This window comes from Crinia signifera, chromosome 8 (genome assembly GCF_055691185.1).
Source record: "Crinia signifera chromosome 8, ASM5569118v1, whole genome shotgun sequence".
NCBI classification, from domain to species: domain Eukaryota; kingdom Metazoa; phylum Chordata; class Amphibia; order Anura; family Myobatrachidae; genus Crinia; species Crinia signifera.
The window spans coordinates 167,227,292-167,250,376 of record NC_139224.1 but is presented as its reverse complement, the minus strand read 5'-3'; the positions used below and the strand labels follow the sequence as shown (position 1 = coordinate 167,250,376).

Genomic DNA, 23,085 nt, shown 5'->3' with positions numbered 1-23,085 from the left:
CCCATTTCCCAGATCACCTAGCTGGTGCACAGCTGTAGTCATTACTAACTGTCACATTCCCCAGACCCCCTAGCTGGTGCACAGCTGTAGTCATTACTAACTGTCACATTCCCCAGATCACCTAGCTGGTGCTCAGGCGTAGTTATTACTACTGTAACTGTCCCATTTCCCAGATCACCTAGCTGGTGCACAGCTGTAGTCATTACTAACTGTCACATTCCCCAGACTCCCTAGCTGGTGCACAGCTGTAGTCATTACTAACTGTCACATTCCCCAGACCACCTATCTGGTGCTCAGGTGTAGTTATTACTACTGTAACTGTCCCATTTCCCAGATCACCTAGCTGGTGCACAGCTGTAGTCATTACTAACTGTCACATTCCCCAGACCCCCTAGCTGGTGCACAGCTGTAGTCATTACTAACTGTCACATTCCCCAGACCACCTAGCTGGTGCTTAGGCGTAGTTATTACTACTGTAACTGTCCCATTTCCCAGATCACCTAGCTGGTGCACAGCTGTAGTCATTACTAACTGTCACATTCCCCAGACCACCTAGCTGGTGCACAGCTGTAGTCATTACTAACTGTTACGTTCCCCAGATCACCTAGCTGGTGCACAGCTGTAGTCATTACTAACTGTCACATTCCCCAGACCACCTAGCTGGTGCACAGCTGTAGTCATTACTAACTGTCACATTCCCCAGACCACCTAGCTGGTGCTCAGGCGTAGTTATTACTACTGTAACTGTCCCATTTCCCAGATCACCTAGCTGGTGCACAGCTGTAGTCATTACTAACTGTCACATTCCCCAGACCACCTAGCTGGTGCTTAGGCGTAGTTATTACTACTGTAACTGTCCCATTTCCCAGATCACCTAGCTGGTGCACAGCTGTAGTCATTACTAACTGTCACATTCCCCAGACCACCTAGCTGGTGCACAGCTGTAGTCATTACTAACTGTTACGTTCCCCAGATCACCTAGCTGGTGCACAGCTGTAGTCATTACTAACTGTCACATTCCCCAGACCACCTAGCTGGTACACAGCTGTAGTCATTACTAACTGTCACATTCCCCAGACCACCTAGCTGGTGCTCAGGCGTAGTTATTACTACTGTAACTGTCCCATTTCCCAGATCACCTAGCTGGTGCACAGCTGTAGTCATTACTAACTGTCACATTCCCCAGACCCCCTAGCTGGTGCACAGCTGTAGTCATTACTAACTGTCACATTCCCCAGACCACCTAGCTGGTGCTCAGGCGTAGTTATTACTACTGTAACTGTCCCATTTCCCAGATCACCTAGCTGGTGCACAGCTGTAGTCATTACTAACTGTCACATTCCCCAGACCCCCTAGCTGGTGCACAGCTGTAGTCATTACTAACTGTCACATTCCCCAGACCACCTAGCTGGTGCACAGGCGTAGTTATTACTACTGTAACTGTCCCATTTCCCAGATCACCTAGCTGGTGCACAGCTGTAGTCATTACTAACTGTCACATTCCCCAGACCACCTAGCTGGTGCACAGCTGTAGTCATTACTAACTGTCACATTCCCCAGATCACCTAGCTGGTGCACAGCTGTAGTCATTACTAACTGTCACATTCCCCAGACCACCTAGCTGGTGCTCAGGCGTAGTTATTACTACTGTAACTGTCCCATTTCCCAGATCACCTAGCTGGTGCACAGCTGTAGTCATTACTAACTGTCACATTCCCCAGACCCCCTAGCTGGTGCACAGCTGTAGTCATTACTAACTGTCACATTCCCCAGACCACCTAGCTGGTGCTCAGGCGTAGTTATTACTACTGTAACTGTCCCATTTCCCAGATCACCTAGCTGGTGCACAGCTGTAGTCATTACTAACTGTCACATTCCCCAGACCCCCTAGCTGGTGCACAGCTGTAGTCATTACTAACTGTCACATTCCCCAGACCACCTAGCTGGTGCACAGGCGTAGTTATTACTACTGTAACTGTCCCATTTCCCAGATCACCTAGCTGGTGCACAGCTGTAGTCATTACTAACTGTCACATTCCCCAGACCACCTAGCTGGTGCACATTACTGTCACATTTTCAAACATGCTGCATTCATTCCTAACTGACACACTCTATAGATCCGCAGGTGGCCTGGAAAACATGAACTGTTGGTAGACCTTGCGGAGAGGTTCGGCCACCTGTGGATGGATAGGTTTAGGGGGGGGGGGGTCGGCTTAATCTACTTGGGGATGGGTTAGGTTGTGGTGCAGGAAGGTTAGGGTCAGTCCGGGCTGGGATACGGTAAACATACTTGCCGAACTCCTGTCAGGATTCCCACCATTGGGATAACGATGTCGGTATTCTGACCACCAGTAATCCGTAATGTATTCCAACACATGACACCATATGATGTGACCAGACAGGCGCCCCCTGTCACAATGGTATGTGTGAGGGTGGAGCTGGCCACACGTGGTCTCCTCTGGTCAGTGGCTATAGGGGGTTATTATGGTTCAGTCGCAGCAGGGCTGTGTTCGCACGGGGACCGATGTTTTTGTACCGCGCATGTGCACCCACAGCGAACAGCCTTGGGAGAATGGCTATATTCTTTCACTATACAGGAAAGCCGAAGATGCCGCATCACAGACACAAACGTGATGTCACCTGTACAGTGATAGAGTCTGTCTAATATCACAGACTCCTCCCACTGCGCCAAACACTGTGGGAATGTGATTATGCATAAAAACACAATTCTCTCTCTCTGTCGATAGATAGATAGATAGATAGATAGATAGATAGATAGATAGAGATATGTACACAGAGATCATTTCATGACCAGTGACACACCCATGACACATCGGGGACATTGACAACCTTATTATTTATGGATTTATTTCCCATAAAACCACAGTAACGTCTCAATCTGCCCCAATGATGAGCAGTAATGAAGCAGAAGAGACTCTGGTAGATAATCACGACCTTCCCCAGATGCTTTCATTGCTGTGGTGTTATGAGAATCAATAGCTATTCATTACAGAGGTTACAGCGCTGGGTCCCAGTGTGCGACTGATCCACCTGTGGCTCCCTGCAGGGCTCATTCATACATCTATATCCATACTGTATATACTGTACACTGGGGAAACGGGGGAGTGTACTGTATGACACGGAATGTGCACTGTACTGTATGACACTGAATGTGCACTGTACTGTATGACACCGAATGTGCGCTGTACTGTATGACACCGAATGTGCGCTGTACTGTATGACACCGAATGTGCGCGGTACTGTATGACACGGAATGTGCGCTCTACTGTATGACACGGAATGCGCGCTGTACTGTATGACACCGAATGTGCTCGGTACTGTATGACACGGAATGTGCGCTCTACTGTATGACACGGAATGTGCGCTCTACTGTATGACACGGAATGCGCGCTGTACTGTAGGAAACCGAATGTGCGCTGTACTGTATGACACGGAATGTGTGCTGTACTGTATGACACCGAATGTGCGCTGTACTGTAGGACACAGAATGTGTGCTGTACTGTATGACACCAAATGTGCGCTGTACTGTAGGACACAGAATGTGCACTGTACTGTATGACACCGAATGTGCACTGTACTGTATGACACCGAATGTGCGCTCTACTGTATGACACAGAATGTGCGCTGTACTGTATGACACTGAATGTGCGCTGTACTGTATGACACCTAATGTGCACTGTACTGTATGACACCGAATGTGCGCTGTACTGTATGACACCGAATGTGCGCTGTACTGTATGACACCTATTGTGCGCTCTACTGTATGACACCGATTGTGTGCTGTACTGTATGACAACGAATGTGCACTGTACCGTATGACACAGAATGTGCGCTGTACCGCATGACACGGAATGTGCACTGTACTGTTTGACACGGAATGTGCGCTGTACTGTATAACACAGAATGTGCGCTGTACTGTATAATACAGAATGTGCGCTGTACTGTATGACAGCTAATGTGCACTGTACTGTATGATAACAAACGTGCGCTGTACTGTATGACACCGAATGTGCGCTCTACTGTATGATAACAAACGTGCGCTGTACTGTAAGATACCGAATGCGCGCTGTACTGTATGACAGCGAATGCACGCTGTACCTTATGCGCGCTGTACCGTAAGACACCGAATGCGCGCTGTACCGTATGACACCGAATGCGCGCTGTACCGTATGACACCGAATGCGCGCTGTACTGTAGGACATTGAATTTGCGTTGTACTGTTTGACACCGAATGTGCACTGTATGACACCGAATGCACGCTATACTGTATGACACCGAATGCACGCTGTACTGTATGACACCGAATGCGCGCTGTACTGTATGACACCGAATGCGCGCTGTACTGTAGGACACCGAATGTGAGCTGTACTGTATGACACCAAATGTGCGCTGTACTGTAGGACACAGAATGTGCGCTGTACGGCACGGAATGTGCACTGTACTGTACAGCACGGAATGTGCACTGTACTGTATGACACCGAATGTGCGCTCTACTGTATGACACCGAATGTGCGCTGTACTGTATGACACTGAATGTGCGCTGTACTGTATGACACCTAATGTGCACTGTACTGTATGACACCGAATGTGCGCTGTACTGTATGACACCGAATGTGCGCTGTACTGTATGACACCTAATGTGCGCTCTACTGTATGACACCGATTGTGTGCTGTACTGTATGACAACGAATGTGCACTGTACTGTATGACACGGAATGTGCGCTGTACCGCATGACACGGAATGTGCACTGTACTATTTGACACGGAATGTGCGCTGTACTGTATAACACAGAATGTGCGCTGTACTGTATGACAGCTAATGTGCACTGTACTGTATGACACCTAATGTGCACTGTACTGTATGACACTGAATGTGCTACTGTATGACACCGAACGTGCGCTGTACTGTATGACACCGAATGTGCGCTCTACTGTATGACACCAAAAGCGCGCTGTACTGTATGACACAGAATGTGCACTGTACTGTATGACACTGAATGCACGCTGTACTGTATGACACTGAATGTGCTACTGTATGACACCGAACGTGCGCTGTACTGTATGACACCGAATGTGCGCTCTACTGTATGACACCAAAAGCGCGCTGTACTATATGACACCGAATGTGCTACTGTATGACACCGAATGTGCGCTCTACTGTATGATAACAAACGTGCGCTGTACTGTATGACACCGAATGTGCGCTCTACTGTATGATAACAAACGTGCGCTGTACTGTAAGACACTGAATGCGCGCTGTACTGTATGACAGCGAATGCACGCTGTACCGTATGCGCGCTGTACCGTAAAACACCGAATGCGCGCTGTACCGTATGACACCGAATGCGCGCTGTACCATATGACACCGAATGCGCGCTGTACTGTAGGACATTGAATTTGCGTTGTACTGTTTGACACCGAATGTGCACTGTATGACACCGAATGCATGCTATACTGTATGACACAGAATGCACGCTGTACTGTATGACACCGAATGCGCGCTGTACTGTATGACACCGAATGCGCGCTGTACTGTAGGACACCGAATGTGCGCTGTACTGTATGACACCGAATGCGCACTGTAATGTATGACACCGAATGCGCGCTGTAATGTATGACACCGAATGCGCGCTGTACTGTAGGACACCAAATGTGCGCTGTACTGTAGGACACCGAATGTGCGCTGTACTGTATGACAACGAATGTGCGCTATACTGTATGACACCGAATATACGCTGAATTGCGAATGGCAGGTGGGCTTTAAATCACATGCAGTGCGAACTTCACAGCGATGTATATGAACCAGAATAAGGTCCCAAGTCTATAAGAGAGAACTCTGGCCCCTATTCTGGTTCACTTGAAAGGCAAATTCCTTCTCAAATGGACAAAACCATGTGCACTGCAGGGGGGCAGATGTAACATGTGCAGAGAGAATTAGATTTGGGTGAGTTATTTTGCTTCTGTGCAGGGAAAATACTGACTGCTTTATTTTTACACAGCAATATAGATCTTACTTTGAAGTAAAACCCCACCCAAATCTAACTCTCTCTGCACAAGTTACATCTGCCCCACCTGCAGTGCACATGGTTTTGTCCATTTGAGAAGGAATTTGCCTCTGAGAGTACTATATGACACCGAATGTGCTACTGTATGACACCGAATGTGCACTCTACTGTATGATAACAAACGTGCGCTGTACTGTATGACACCGAATGTGCGCTCTACTGTATGATAACAAACGTGCACTGTACTGTAAGACACCGAATGCGCGCTGTACTGCATGCTGTACCGTATGCGCGCTGTACCGCAAGACACCGAATGCACGCTGTACGGTATGACACTGAATGCGCGCTGTACCGTATGACACCGAATGTGCGCTGTACTGTAAGACACTGAATGCGCACTGTAATGTAAGACACCGAATGCGCGCTGTACTGTATGACACCGAATGCGCGCTGTACTGTATGACACCGTATGCGCGCTGTACTGTATGACACCGAATGCGCGCTGTACTGTAGGACACCGAATGTGCGCTGTACTGTAAGACACCGAATGCGCACTGTAATGTAAGACACCGAATGCACGCTATACTGTATGACACCGAATGCACGCTGTACTGTATGACACCGAATGCGCGCTGTACTGTATGACACCGAATGCGCGCTGTACTGTATGACACCGAATGCGCGCTGTACTGTAGGACACCGAATGTGCGCTGTACTGTATGACACCGAATGCGCACTGTACTGTATGACACCGAATGCGCGCTGTACTGTAGGACACCGAATGTGCGCTGTACTGTATGACACCGAATGCGCGCTGTACTGTATGACACCGAATGCGTGCTGTACTGTATGACACCGAATGCGTGCTGTACTGTAGGACACCGAATGCGCGCTGTACTGTAGGACACCGAATGTGCGCTGTACTGTAGGACACCGAATGCGTGCTGTACTGTATGACACTGAATGCGCACTGTAATGTATGACACCGAATGCGCGCTGTACTGTAGGGCACCAAATGTGTGCTGTACTGTATGACACCGAATGTGCACTGTACTGTATGACACCGAATGTGCGCTATACTGTATGACACCGAATATATGCTGCAATGCAAATGCAGAGAGAATTAGATTTGGGTGAGTTATTTTGCTTCTGTGCAGGGAAAATACTGACTGCTTTATTTTTACACAGCAATATAGATCTTACTTTGAAGTAAAACCCCACCCAAATCTAACTCTCTCTGCACATGTTACATCTGCCCCACCTGCAGTGCACATGGTTTTGTCCATTTGAGAAGGAATTTGCCTCTGAGAGTGAACCAGAATAAGGTCTTGTGTGCAGTTCAGTTGCACACAGGGAGAGGCTGTGGTGTTCCTGGTCAGGGATAGGAAGTCAGCTATGCAAACATAGGGTGTGATGCCCTAAAGCAAATATACGGTAAAAACACCGTAATCTGGGTTTTTACTGCCTTTTCGTATATGCACAAAAGCCCCTCCGTCAGGGTACCGCTGTGGAGGGAATCACCAGCTTTTACGAAGGGGTATAACAGAACAGAACATTTATGAGAATGAGTGTTCCCCTGGAATCCGTCACACACACAATGAACATGTGCTGGGTGTGACAGACCGGCAATAGAAGCTTTTGCAAAAAGAATGTATTCGTAAGAAATTATTGGGTTGTATCGAGCGCTCCAAGGATGCTGCTCTCTTGTTATAAGTAATCGCACCCTCGAGATTATAGAAGACAATGGGTTATGGGTAGGTGTATAACAAGAATGGGCGCTTCCTTTCTGGATTGACTATTCGAACAAAAAAATTAGCACAAAGAAAAAAGAGATCAAGAAAAAGAGAGAAGAAGGGAAGAAAAAAAGATGAAGAGAAAAAGGAGAGAGAAAAAGAGAGTGGATAGAAACTTTCCTGTATTACTCTCTTTCCTTCCTTTGGTGTGATTCCTTTTTGTTGTTTTATGTTCTCCAATTTGCGATATATGTAAAAAATCAAAAAAGAAGGCAATGTGTAGAAATATTTCTTTCTTTTAGCACTTTAGGTTTGTTAGGTACGTCTCATTTGGGGCGTACCTAACTTACAGGTAATAATATTGGGGTATACGCATATCAAGGTTTCTTTTCAATTGGGTGGCATACCCATACTCACGATGGTATGATGTGGATTCCTCTCATAAAGGTATCTTTTTCCACGGTGTAAAATGTGAAAAATAATTTTATTTGTGGTCATATAAACAATAATAGTGCATAATAAAATGGGTAAAACAGTAAGAGTCAGGTGGTGTCCCGAGTGGCCCAATGAAACAAATGTACCCAGATTGGATCCAGACCACACTGGTTAAATGTAAATTGAGTACACCGCAGGTCTTACCTTTCTCTCTCTCTCTGTTTTAAAAGGGAGTGTGACACATTACTGTTGGGAATCAGGATTTATGGTTCAGTCTGCTCTGGTTTTCTGTTCAGTTTGTGTTTGGCATTTGACTCACTGGTGGCCTCCAGTGGCAGGTCTGTGCCACATCAGCTCAATATTCTGTGAACAATTATTCACAAGGCTGTGAGGTAATTAGCTCGTTTAGCACTTGCTTGGGAGCTGCCTGGATATCCACCAGGTGTTATCAATCACCTGAGGCCTTGATAAGGCATGCTGACCTGTGGAATCCTGCCAGTGATAGCTTCCTGTTACCAGTGTTTATTTCCTGCTTCCTGTGCAGGGAACTCTCTGTCAGCTCTCAGCTACGCTACCTGGTCCCTTGTTCCGGTCTCCTGTTTGGATCTCAGGATATATCCTCTGCAGCTCAGCTTCCAGTTCCTTCGTCTCCTCCTGGGTCTGCTTCCGTGCCTGGCCCTGATCCACTGTTACTTCCTTTCCGTGGGTCACGTAAGTGCTCCAGTGGAGCCTGGTATTATCTCGCTTTTTACTCGGCGGCTTGCCGATTTCTTTCGTTTTCGGGGCTGCTCAGCCTGTATTTTAAGTTGGACTCCGCCCCGCCGTGGGCTTAGCCTGCCTATTTCTCTGGTGGTTTCCAGTGTTCATTTCTCTATTACCCTCTGCCCATCATTCCAGTTCCTTGTTCCTTGTGAGGCAGGGCTCCCCGTTCTGTATTGGGTTGCTTTGGGGATTCGCTGTGCTGTGTTATACCCGTTGTTTGGAGATTCCCCGAGTCTGTCTCTTGTGCCTGCGACTGGGTCGCACTCCCGTCATTGGCCAGGTGCCGGCAGATAGGGGCTCTTAGGCCCGTTAGTCAGATCATCCTCTTGAGTAACCCCCTGAGGATCGCTCACCCTTTGTCCATCCCTAAGACCTGGCTGGAGCGGGCCTAACTCGCTCCGAATGCGGCGGCCACAGGTAAAGCCTAGTTCCTGCAGGGGTTTGACATCTGCCGTCAGGGTTCGCTGTGGCCGTCCTAACCAGTGGTCCCGGCTACGGGCTCACACCTGATCTCCAGCTTCTAGCCTCCCGTAGTTACATCCAGCGCCCAGGCGGCAACCGTAACAGTTACTCAGACCAACATGTTTTGGGACTTCCTGTCCCTTTATCAAGGTCTTGACTAAGGGACAGGAAGTCCCGAAACATGTTGGTGACAGTGCTTAGGTTGAAGGCCAATAGGAATTTCCCCGTCTTCCTACGAGCCAATCCAACTTTGAGACCAGATAACAAGAGAAGCGAGTGCTATCTTCTAAAATACTCCACTCAGGAAGTGAAATAATCTTGTAACCACCCAGGGGCACCCGAATCAATTATCCCTCTAGAGCTGGGGAGTTGGGCTCCCCCTTAATAATAATAATGACACCTGCCAGGTGTGCACTACAGGACCCCCCTCCAAGAGAATATCTATATACCAGTAACGCAAGCATTACAGGTAACTGTGAATTTCTTAATCCCCCCCACACACACAAATGATATATCTCGGAAATGTTATGAGTTGGGGAACAATGCTGGTCGCTCACAAGTGGGGGGTCTTCCTGAGCTCCAATCCAACTTCCACCCATTCTAAATTATTCCCATTACACCCCGGGTATTCTGCGACTATTGTACAAATTGTTTTGTTTGTTCCAATGTTTCTTTTTCTCCTCTTGTTACCAAAAATGTATAAACACGCCAATTTCCTGCCAAACAGGAGAACGTCACATACTGAGTCCAGAACAGGATACGTATAAACTGTTTGTACTGCTTTACAATTCAGCGATTCCAGTTACTTCATGGGACAGAGAGAAAGAGATATTGTACTGTAGCTGGGGCAGCTGCCTGGGTGGCGAGGGGCATATGTGCCCGCTGTTGTAGCAGAACAGAATTATAATGATGCCCAGTGGGTGGCTCTTACAGTTGCCCTCCAACGTGGAATATTGTTATTCCTACGCCAGCAATCTGAGATTGTATTATGAAGTTATTGTAGCTAAACTTAAGGTGCGTACATACGGATAGATTTGGCCAACGATCGATTCCCGATCGATTGAAACGACCAATCGTTCAAATCGTTCCGTGTGTATGAACGATATATCGAACGATGCGCGTACCCGACGGTCCTTGATAGAGGTCGCTGATCTTTCCTGCATGCAGAAAGATCAGCGACCAATCGTTAACGATGTGTACCAATAGTTTCATGTGTATACCCGGTGAACGATTTGGTAAGGCTGATTGATTGACTGGCTTCCTCTCCCTCCACCATCGTTAAAGATCAATCGTTCATGTGTAATCGTTTGCTCAATCGTTCATCATTTGTCACCAAATCGTTTGTGCAGGAGGTTCAGAGGAAATCGTTAACGATATTGAATCGTTGGACAAATCTATCCGTATGTACGCACCTTTAATCTTGCAAAGAACAAGGGACAGAGACGATTCCCCTGGGCTGAAGAGCTGAAGGCAACTGTCTTCTGTAACAGTATTGGCTTCCCAAACTGCAGGTGCATAATGTATCCACTAAAAGGTCACAACTGCATATGCAAAACCCGCAGCCACTGCAATATACAGATGGTGCCACGCACGTCAATTGCACCAGTGCACTTAGGCAAGGGGTTTGGCGTGGCACTTTTGTAGCACGCCCAGACTCACTGAGGTGCGTTGAGGCACGCCATACAATATGCATGCAATATAAATATAATGCTCCACTAATCCAGCGGTGGATTGATATACAGTACAGTGCAGATGGAGCCGCACCATTTTCTATGAATGGGACAGTCTTGCGTGTGAAATGCTTGTGTGTCTAACTGCATACTGTTTAATGTGCTGTGCAGTACTCACGCTCTCTCTGTAGTGCCTTCCCTCAGCCACACCCACTCAATGCTGTATCAGCCCTACCTTTTCATTCACGCCAATCTCCTTCTCTGTGAAAAGAGCAGTCTCCCATGGAAGGGGGAAGGTGGCGGGGTGGGCATAAGACCGCGTTAACCAGCTGTATTTTACAGATGTTGTCTTCAGTTGGCTTACTGGACTGGACTGTACACTATATGTGCGTCCATGTGTACACCGTGGCATAACGGATGCTAGATGAGCAGCAAGACGCATGCCATGGTGGTGTAGGACGCACGCATGCGACGCCATACTCATTACGCTGGTGTCATGGCTGCCAATTGGGGTTGCCCCTACACCTTACACATGTGGAACCGATACTGTTGCTAGCTCCATAATTGTGGGCTCCCATGAAACCCTGGCGGTTACCCGGTAGCCATTTTGTTAACCCCCTCTGTGCTCGAGTCTGGCCTGCTTTTACCGTATGACATTCCTGCTGTTGTGTAAACCTGTGTTCAACCTGTGTAGCGTAATGAGACGCACAGACAGCAGTGCCCTCACACATGTTTAACCTATACCGTTGCTAGCTCCATAGTTGTGGGCTCCCATGCAGCCTCGGCTGACTCGCGGTAGCCATTTTGTTAAACCCCTCTGTGCTTGAGTCTGGCATGCTCGTACTGTAGGTCATTTCTGTAGTGCAATGAGACGCAGGGACAGCACGGCCATTACAGTCGTGGAACCTATATCGTTGCTAGCTTAATACTGTAGGTTATCTTTCTCACCGCATCAACCCATCTCCGCACGCTGTTTGCTGGGAATGGAGCACACAAGCTTATCACATTCTCCGCAAATGTACTGTATACTCGCTCAGTTATCCCCATAGCCCGTTCTGAATAGCGTAATGAGACGCATGTGTATGCATTTCAATTTTCTGCGAAAAATTACTGCTACAGTGCATTTCAATGGACACTTCATGAACGCGCAATGTGGATTATTTCGCTATACGGTAGCAGCTGTGCATTAGACATCTAGCGCATGCACAGTGGTGATTTTAAAAAGGGACATCTGGTGGATGGTCACTGGTATTGCACTCATCCGGTAACGCCATTCACCAGACGCCAAACTGAGTGACTTATTGCGCTGCGGCGCGACTAGGCACGCTGGGGTGAGTTGGCAAGCCGAACGCCATAGGCAGGCTAGATGAGCTTGGCTCCATTTTTATAACACCTTTGCACCAGGATGTTGCGTACTTTAACACTTTTTTTGGACCTATATCTTTTGTATTTAATAAACATTTTCTATGAGGAGGCAACTGAACTTAATAAAAATACAGGCAGGCCCCCGCTGCGTAGAGGCCCCTTAGCCATCACCCTCCCCTAATAGTCCGGCACTGCATGGTATATAGACACATCAGAGGCGGTGAAAGTGGGGCCTGTGCAATGGCTATCCCTAATTTGCATTTATCTTTGACCAATATGGCCTTAATATCATTTATATTGTTACAATTATGTGAAGCAGTGATGGGCAGCACGTGGCAATAGGACAGGGCCGCCGACCAGGGGTGCCCTGGGTACAGCTGTCCCGGGCCCCGGCCTCTGGAGGGGCCGGGGCAGCTGCCCACAGACCCCCGCACCCAGCCACCAACATCCGGCGCCGGCGGCCAGGCACGCACAATACAGTGCAGCCTGCAGAGCGTCGAGCCTAAGACACAGAGTGGCTCGGTGCTCTGCAGGCTGCACTGTGCAGTGTGCGTGCTGGACCTGACTGTGGACCCCGAAGGAGCCGGAGGATGATGCGCGCAGTGGGTGATGGTAAGTAATGGGGTAGGGGGAGGCGGGGTGCTGTCATGTGTGGGGGTGGGGGGTCACTGTAGGTCCATCCCAGGCCCCAACATTTCTAGTGGCGGCCCTGCAATGGGATATGGTCACAAGGTCAACCCTACAGTATTTAGGTTGACTTGCATTGTGTCGACCATAAACGACCACTGAAGATCGACAGGGCTTAGGTCGACACCTGAAATAAGTTGGCAATGCTAAGGTCGACAGGAATGGAAGGTTGACACAAGCATTAGGTTGACCTATACCCGCTGTCATATCATCTTTGATTCTTCTCTAAATAAAAGTAATGTGGCGCCCCCTTGTGGGAGCAGAGGCCACAAACGATGTTATATTACCCCACCATCGATATGAAGGATAACGCTTTCCAGATCCCCTCTGTGTGTAGGTAACGTATTCAAGCTTTAAATGGAAAATATTTCATCCTACAGGGAGTCATTGCTGATCTCTGCCAAGAACATGGGAGAAATTCCTCTGTCCCATTGGGAGTTATTTGGGGTTACTAAGAAGAGTTATTGTGTAACTGTTCTGTGTTTCCCCGGCCAGTGTAATAGGAAGTTACAGGGAAGGTATCGGTCACATTCTGCACAATGACATGTGTGAGCAGTGTAGTGTAACTTTCTGTGCCGCAGTCATTTATCATTATTATTACCAGTTACTAATAGCACGAATGTATTCTGCAGCGCGGTAGCTGGTCAGTCACATCAATTCCTGCACCAGCAGAGCTTATGATCTACTTCCCCTACCATGTGGACAGGCATACACACTAGGGTTCTGTCAGGAGCAGATTTTAGGCATTGTGGAAAAACACCCATGTATGTACAGGGAGAATATACAAACTCCACACAGTTAGGGCCATGGTGGGACTCAAACGCAAGACCTCAGTGCTGTGTGGCATTAGGGGAACGCGCAGCATTTTCGCCAATCTCCGCTGGAAATAAAAGTCAGTTCATACTTACTTTTATTACCGAAAAATCATTCAATCAAATTATTTCTGTCCCCTTCGGCCGCATGCGAGGGGAACGCAGCCTAGCAAACAGGCCTGAATTAGGATCAATGAGTTCAGTGAACATTATTGTTGAACAATTTCCCTTGAACTTACCAGTGTCCTGAACAAATAATATTGCGCCTACCCTCCCGAAATAATCGTGAGGCTCCCGAAAATTGGGTCCACACCCCCCCCCCCCCCCCTCCCGAAAGGTTGGGAAGTACCCCACATTTCCCTATGACCCCCGGACCTCCCGCCCACTACCCCGCATTGCTCTTGAGTATAGATATTAATGCCGGTGTTTGTAGCAGGTCAGGGAGGGGGCAGGGCTAAAATGACAGGAATCATGTAATTTCACGTCATTTTAGCCCTGCCCCCTCCTCGAACTGCTGTGAGTCATGGCATTTGGCTTCAATGGGGGCGTGGCTTAGTGATGTCAGCATCCGCTCCGCCCACGATCTGCAGATTAGTGTCTACTGTCTAGTGTAGAGCAAACAAAAGTAGGCAAGGTTGGCACACACACTGAACAATATGCCAACCTTCGAACGATCCAGCTAGAGTCTAGTAATATGCACCTTTATCAGATGACAGAAAACCTCATCAACACACGCGAAAGCGCGTATGGTTCCTCATTCATTGCGTACAAACTGCCCAATATTTTGAACAATATTGCTCTTAAAGGGCCAAAATGAGCGATTTTAATAATATCGCACAGTGGGGGTTATTCTGGTTCACTCGCAAAGGCAAATTCACTCTCTCCGCACATGTTACATCTGCCCCCCTGCAGTGCAGCATGGTTTTGTCCATTAGAGAGTAAAATTGTCTTTGCGAGTGAATCAGAATAACCCGTGTGTACGCACCTTTAGGAATTGGCTGAGATACTGCATTTCAGAGTACAGGCGCCGCACGGTAGAAGTCCTGGACATTGCTGGGGGGATCACTGGCAGATTGGAGAACACCAGTATATAAGAAGAGAGAAGGGTGAAGCATTGTGGACAGTGAATTAGGATTTAACCCCTTCACTGGAAATCCCCAGAATTTTCCGGGCAAGCCCGGAAAATTCTGGGGATTGCCGGTGTTTAGCGTCGGGCAGCGCTGCTGAGTTCATCCCTGAACTCAGCTGGCTTCAACGCTGCCCAACTCCCTTTCCTCCGCTGCGCCTCTGCCTGACCCTGTCCTTCCCCCTTCTGCTGTAAGCCTGCCAGGGGCAAACGCAGGATTTTCAGAAGGGGGTTTCCAGAGAGGGGCGGAGCAAAGCACGGAGATGGAAATTAGGTGACCCAGTATATGCTGAATCCGTTAAAGTATTATAGATAAACCATAATAATAATAATAATAATAATATATATATATATATATATATATATATATATATACACACACACACACACACACACACACACATAACGGCAGTGTAGACCCCTGGGCATAGCAATGTATTGGGGCCCCTACCTATCCTCCAGCGGTAGGGGTGGGGGGTGCTATGAGCGGAAGGTTTGATGTCCCCCCGGGTGGTAGGGGGTATTATATCAACCCTTTTAGCATGTAGGGCCTGGATCAGTAATTTCCAATAATTGCCCCTTTACTGCACAGATGGTGGGAGAAGGGGACATTGGGCTGAATGAAGGGGCCCTGATACATAATGTTTAATATGCAGAACGGGTGTATAGTGGAGTGGACTAATTATTATACATAATTTTCTGGTGGGAGGACAGCTTGCTTGACTGCAGATATCTACAGTTCCCAGAAATAGATTTCTTCGCTTTTAATGGAATTAAAAACTAGAGAATCCCCCCTACCAAATGGTATTGGGGACTAGCGGATCAGAGTTCAGGAGGCAGAGCAATCTGCCAATGAGTATATAAAACTACATACCAGGTGTGTGTAGCTGGAGCAGTAACCAGCTGCTGGAAGGCTGATATCTCTGGTTCTGGGCAGAGTAGAGACAAGCTACTAGTGTCCATCAAAGGGGGAGAGTCCCAGCTTTTAGGATATACCTGCAGAAAAACTGTGAGGGCCCCGTTTATCAAGTAATATTTGCGGTTAAAACCCCAAAAACATCAGTTTTCGGGGGTTAACCGCAAATATTAAGTAGCACTGAGATGTATTAAGGGGGACCGCAGCAGGAATCTCCGATCCCTGCAGCGCCGCCGGCCGCATCCCCCATAGGTTTCTATGGGGGATGCGAAGCTGCCCGATGTATCAACATCGGGCAGCCCGGCGTTGCAGCCCTGGGCTATCGCCATTCTGATATGGCGATAGCCCATTGTAACCTATGGCTACATATCGCACTGCCTGAGCGGCAATGCGGTCACAGGGGTCGCGTGGGGGGGGGGGGTCAGCGCATAACCGCGCATAACAGGCATCGCAGGGACAGGCTCCTTTCGGAGCCCTGTCCCTGCCAGGTAATACATTCGGCCGAAATGATCGCATTTTACAATGCGATCCTGGGCGGTAATATTCCGCCCAGATCGCATTGTAAATGTGATCAATGATAAATGGGGGCCTAAGTCAGACAGAACCTGAAATATCTGACTGGGCAATTAACAGGCTTGGATGGGGACCACTGCTTTGAAGTCAGATTCTTGTACTCCTGGGTGGGTTTCTGTGTACTCAGACCCCCCCCCCCCGAGTGCGCTTCTGCAGCCTGCGGCGCCGCGCCAGTTTATGACAAGCCGGGTTGCCGCATGCCGGGCTGGGGCGCAGGTATGGGCAGCGGCTGACATAGTGTTCAGCAGCACTGCCCAGACCCTACACACAGCGTGGTGGTTTTTTTTAGGTAGCGCTCCTCCTAAAAAACTCGCTCAGTGGGCAGCGCTACCTTAAAAAAAAACACCACTGAAGGGGTTAAATATATGTTTGTGGCAATGCCAGATGTGCTGTATGAGACGTTCGTTATTAGAAGGTTATTTTCTCCATATTCATAGACTTCGTCTCTCTATTGCTAATACATCTACCTTGTATTTTTTGCCCTTCACTTTGTCTCTTCATCCTCCCCTGTATCCATCTCCTGCTCTCATCCTCACACTTGGGGTCTTGGGGTCTTTGTTTCACATCTCTGTTTGACCTTCAGGTTAAGGAGCTCAGAGCTCATGTACATACAGTAATACTGCGCACAGCTCGTATTCATCCCGTTCTTTGTTCTCTTTTCTCTTCTATGAGGATAGCTTACAGCAAGGACCCATAAGGGAACACGTTCCTTATTTATCATTCTATAGACTTAGGATATGGGAAATAAACACAAAAATGAACGGCCCGTGCACCCACAGTACAGTACATGGACCAGTGCACCAACAGTACAGTACAGTACATGGACCGGTGCACCAACAGTACAGTACATGGACCGGTGCACCAACAGTACAGTACAGTACATGGACCGGTGCACCAACAGTACAGTACATGGACCAGTGCACCAACAGTACAGTACAGTACATGGACCGTTGCACCAACAGTCCATGCACCCACAGGATGCGGTCTGGTGTACCCGCAGTACAGTACATGGACCGGTGCACCAACAGTACACGCACCTACAGTATGCGGTCTGGTGCACCAACAGTACAGTACATGGACCGGTGCACCAACAGTACACGCATCCACAGTATGCAGACGGGTGCACCAACAGTACACGCACCCACAGTATGCAGACTGGTGCACCTACAGTACAGTACATGGACCGGTGCACCAACAGTACACACACCCACAGTATGCAGACTGGTGCACCTACAGTACAGTACATGGACCGGTGCACCAACAGTACACGCACCCACAGTATGCAGACTGGTGCACCTACAGTACAGTACATGGACCGGTGCACCAACAGTACATGCACCCACAGTATGCAGACTGGTCCACCTACAGTACAGTACATGGACCGGTGCACCAACAGTACACGCACCCACAGTATGCAGACTGGTGCACCTACAGTACAGTACATGGACCGGTGCACCAACAGTACATGCACCCACAGTATGCAGACTGGTGCACCTACAGTACAGTATATGGATCGGTACACCGACAGTACATGCACCCACAGTATGCGGTCTGATGTACCCACAGTACATGGACCGGTGCACCAACAGTACATGCACCCACAGTACAGTACATGGACCGGTGCACCAACAGTACACGCACCCACAGTATGCAGACTGGTGCACCTACAGTACAGTACATGGACCGGTGCACCAACAGTACACGCACCCACAGTATGCAGACTGGTGGACCTACAGTACAGTATATGGATCGGTACACCGACAGTACATGCACCCACAGTATGCGGTCTGATGTACCCACAGTACATGGACCGGTGCACCAACAGTACATGCACCCACAGTATGTGGACTGGTGCACCCACAGTACAGTACATGGACCGGTGCACCAACAGTACATGCACCCACAGTATGCAGACCGGTGCACCTACAGTACAGTACATGGACCGGTGCACCAACAGTACATGCACCCACAGTATGCGGACTGGTGCACCTACAGTACAGTACATGGACCGGTGCACCAACAGTACACGCACCCACAGTATGCGGACTGGTGCACCTACAGTTCAGTACATGGACCGGTGCACCAACAGTACATACACCCACAGTATGTGGACTGGTGCACCCACAGTACAGTACATGGACCGGTGCACCAACAGTACACGCACCCACAGTATGCGGACTGGCGCACCTACAGTACAGTACATGGACCGGTGCACCAACAGTACATACACCCACAGTATGTGGACTGGTGCACCCACAGTACAGTACATGGACCGGTGCACCAACAGTACACGCACCCACAGTATGCGGACTGGTGCACCTACATTACAGTACATGGACCGGTGCACCAACAGTACATGCACCCACAGCAGTGGCGGATTAAGTACGGGGTGACAGGGGCCCCCACACCGGCACTGCACCCACAATTTTGATGTCCAGGGCCCCCACAGACCTTAATCCGCCCCTGACCCACAGTATGGGGACTGGTGTACGTACAGTACAGTACATGGACCGGTGCACCAAATGTACATGCACCCACAGTATGCGGACTGGTGCACCTACAGTACAGTACATGGACCGGTGCACCAACAGGCTTGTGCCCCATATAGTTATTGAGCAGCCATTGGCTTTGGCACACCCCAAAAAAGTCAGCAGATGCGCCCCCATTTTGTGGAGCACTGCCCGTTGCCGTCATCAATGCCTCATTATGCTCAGTTAAAAAAAAAGGCAAAAAAAAAGTCATAGATGTGCAAAATCCTTACCTAATTTTCTGAATTAGGCTTCCCTAAATGCAATGGGGGGGGGAGGGGGATGTTTAATTGCTGGTTCAATCAAAGAGTTGTGCAACTATTGGATTCATCATGGATATAAAAACTTGTTTATCACGTATATGTTTTGTTTTGCATTTTTCACTCTTTTTAGCATTCCGGATAAAGAAAATAGATATGCGAAATAAATGTTTTTCAAACAATTCCAACTTCTTTAATTCGAGACCTCTGCAGATTCGTCCAGCATCAATGAATCGCTCATTCATTCGTACACATTTGGAATGAGCTGGAACTTGCACATAGTGTAGGTGCTTAGAAAATAAAGGCTGGCGCAACAAGTCCTAACTGTCTGTGATTTAGTTATTGCTGGCTGTAAAGGAATCAGGAGTGAATCACGCAGTCTGAGAACTAGGCGGCGATTCACTATACACCTGACTCATTCTCCTTAGTGAATAGAGCTTTGTATGTACAATGGGCCGGCAGCTCCTCATTGTATGATCAGATCTTCACTCTCGTTGCTGAGTTCATCGCTCGTGTTGCACATTCACTGATTTCTATTGATCTCCGTCTGTCCTTGTGTATTGTCTCTGCACCAACAGGCTGAAAACAGGGCCTCTGAGACAGACAACCCCACGTCCCTCTGCCTCCATAAGGACTGAACTGAAGGATGTGTGGCTGCAATTTCAATGGGTTGAAATAATATCTTTGTTTGTCTCTCCTACATGTACTTCTCAGAAAGGTAATTATCAGAATATGTCATGCTTAGCGGATTCCTGGCTGGCGGCATTTAGCCAAAGTGGCCAGCTTAATGGCCGCATTTCTCAAACATTATCTGCGGCTAAATCCCCGAAAACATCCTGCACTTGTTACATTCCACCCAGATCGCATTGTAAATGGGATACCTGATAAATGGGCCGCTAAGTCCTGTATACGGGCTCAGATCACAGCTGTATATGTATCGGAAGCGGTGGGAAGTCATCCAGAAATGATTTATATGATTACAGTTATCCCATGAAAGCCAAACAATTGTACAATTCTGATTTAAAAAAGGGTTCTCTGCCTAGATTATTCTCCATCCCATTATTTTATCTTTATAGGGTGTTTGGCGCTGATTGGTTCCAAACATTATAGCTATCGTCAGATTTGTCCACTGGGGAACTCCTGGGTGAGTATATATTTTAAGGGGCCTATAATGTACTTTTTCTAATGGTTAACCAAGCTTCTACAGTCCCTGGGTCGACAATGTCTAAGTCGACCCTCATTAGGTCGACCACTAATGGTCTACAGCAGGCATTTCCAGCTACGGTCCTCAAGGCACATTAAAGCTGTGTACACACGGGGGCGATAGGGGCTGAAATCGCAGGCGACCATATTACCAGTGATGGGAGTGTGCCCCGGAGATAAATCGCCGGGTGCGCGCTCCCGTTTTCAGCCCCATTGTTATCGCTGGTCGCAGGAGCTTGCTAGTGAAAAGGCTGACATTGACATGGTCAACAGTGAAAAGTTCAACACTAGTTTTTCATGTTTTTTTTTTTCCTCTTTAGACCAACTTGGTTCATACCAAGTGATCATAGATTATAATTTGGGCAGTACAGCTGGTTATATAGCGCACACATATTCCGCAGCGCTGTACAGTTTACATTTACATTTGTACACTCACATCAATCCCTGCCCCAGTGGAGCTTACAATCTATATTCCCTATCACATGTGCACGCACACAGACATTCTAGGGTTAATTTTGTTGGGAGCCAATTAACCGACCAGTATGTTTTTGGATTGTGGGAGGAAACCGGAGTACCCGGTGGAAACCCACGCAAGTATGGGGAGAATATTCAAACTACAGTTAGGGACAAACCCATGACCTCAGTGCTGTGAGGCAGTCAGGGCCAACGCCACCACTAGGCAGCCTTAGGCATTTGCCTAGGGCTCCGGCACTGGAGGGTGGCTACTTGGGAGCAGCCCCCGGATCAAGGTGAACGTCTCCCTCTCTGCTCTCCCCCCCCCCACCCCCACGGAGCTACACATCTCCCGCCACCGCCATGCCCCCATGGAGAGCTGCCGCTGCCACCCCATGGAGAGCCGCTATGGCCATCACCACCCCACCCCCCATGGAGCGAGATGCTGCTCCCTCTCCCCCCCCCTTCCCCCCGCCGTGGAGTTACTCTACGCCGCATCTCCTGCCGCCTGCACCGGCCCTGGAGGCAGTAATACTAACCATTACACTTCCGTATTCTGGAAAACCTCTGCAATTGAATTTACGACTTGAATGCTTGACCACTCCGTAGTGGAGGCGGAGGACACAATTTATCACCCTGTAGAGTTTCTGCGTACTCTGAACCCACCCGGAATACCACCTCATGCACTCTATCTCAAGGTCGAAGCCACCCAATAATGCTTTTACGCAAATTAAATCCACCGACACTATGGAATGGTACCAGGCTTCATTTGAAGACTCTGCACAAACGTAATTGAAGCGACAATATTCGCAGGAGTCAGCCACGGAGAAACGGTCTTCGTTCTGATCCGATCAGTCCCTATCACTTCCAGTACAAATGGCTGCAGGTTCCGGTAAATGTGTTCTACACCCTAACCAGTCACAAAGCTCAGGAGCAGAGATTAAAAGTGGCTGGTGTGGATCTAAGAAGTGGCTGCTTTTTCCATGGCCAGTTGTATGTTGCCTGTTCCAGAGTCAGCTCCCTTGACAGCCCGGCTAATCTCCAACCTATTGCCACCCGTAACACGGAGCGATAAATTCTGTGCGCTTTGAACTAGATGCAATGCGATCTAGTTCAAAAAGTATGGGCAGCACATAGTATATGTGCTGTGTGCAGGGGCGCGCATCGCACCTCCCTGATGTGTATGGGCGGCATAATACTAGGAAAGACTAAAAATTTATTTTACCAGGAAGTCCTTCAAAACTATAGATACATGCATGGAAATACTTGATTTCCGGAGCGACGCACATGTATTCAGCTAGTGTGTATGTGTGTGTGTGTGTGTGTGTGTGTGTGTGTGTGTGTGTGTGTGTGTGTGTGTGTGTGTGTGTGTGTGTGTGTGTGTGTGTGTGTGTGTGTGTGTATGTATGTATGTATGTATGTATGTATATATATATATATATATATATATATATATATATAATACTCCTGATGACTCAAATTGCTAATTTTACAGCACTGTAATGAATGGCAACATTTCAGTGTCCAGTGTGGCACTTTCATCAGGTCAAGAAAACAATAGAACAAGGTCTTACCTTCAGTGGTGCAAGTAGAATTTTTTTCTTGGTGGTACTGATAGGCTCCAACAAAAAATGGGCGTGACCATGTTTCATGAGGGGGCGTGGTTACACAAAGCTAGAGGAGTGATTAAATGACAATAGTAGCATGGCATCAGGACACAGGGAATGATAAACAGGGAATGACTAGGGGTGGGTTAGATCTTGTTTGGGGGAGAGCCGGGCAGCTTGTGCTTACAATTGTGGAGCCTGCTCTTCATGGTGTCGGCGCCGCTGATGCCTGTCAGTGTGACAGGCTCAATCAGCAGTAGCCAGTAGCTGCATACAGACCCAATCATAACGCTGGATGTGCAGGCTGCGGATGCATTATATTTAGACTTAAAATAAAAATAGAATTGACAGTGGGTCAGGGGGTAAGTGGTACTGCGTACCTACAACATATTTCTTACAGGTACTCCGTACCACGCCGTACCCCCTTACTTGCAACACTGCTTACCTTACATAACATGCAGACACCA

General features: G+C 48.2%; 1 protein-coding gene across 1 annotated transcript in view; it reads right to left on the bottom strand.

Moving 5' to 3' along the window:
* Positions 1 to 22,613, bottom strand: part of LEPR (leptin receptor) — a 101,403-nt gene extending 78,790 nt beyond the window's left edge. The window contains exon 1 of the mRNA XM_083157699.1: positions 22,586 to 22,613. The gene's annotated coding sequence lies outside the window, so the exon portion shown is untranslated. The remainder of the gene's footprint in view (positions 1 to 22,585) is intronic.
* Between the last annotated feature and the right edge of the window lie 472 nt (positions 22,614 to 23,085).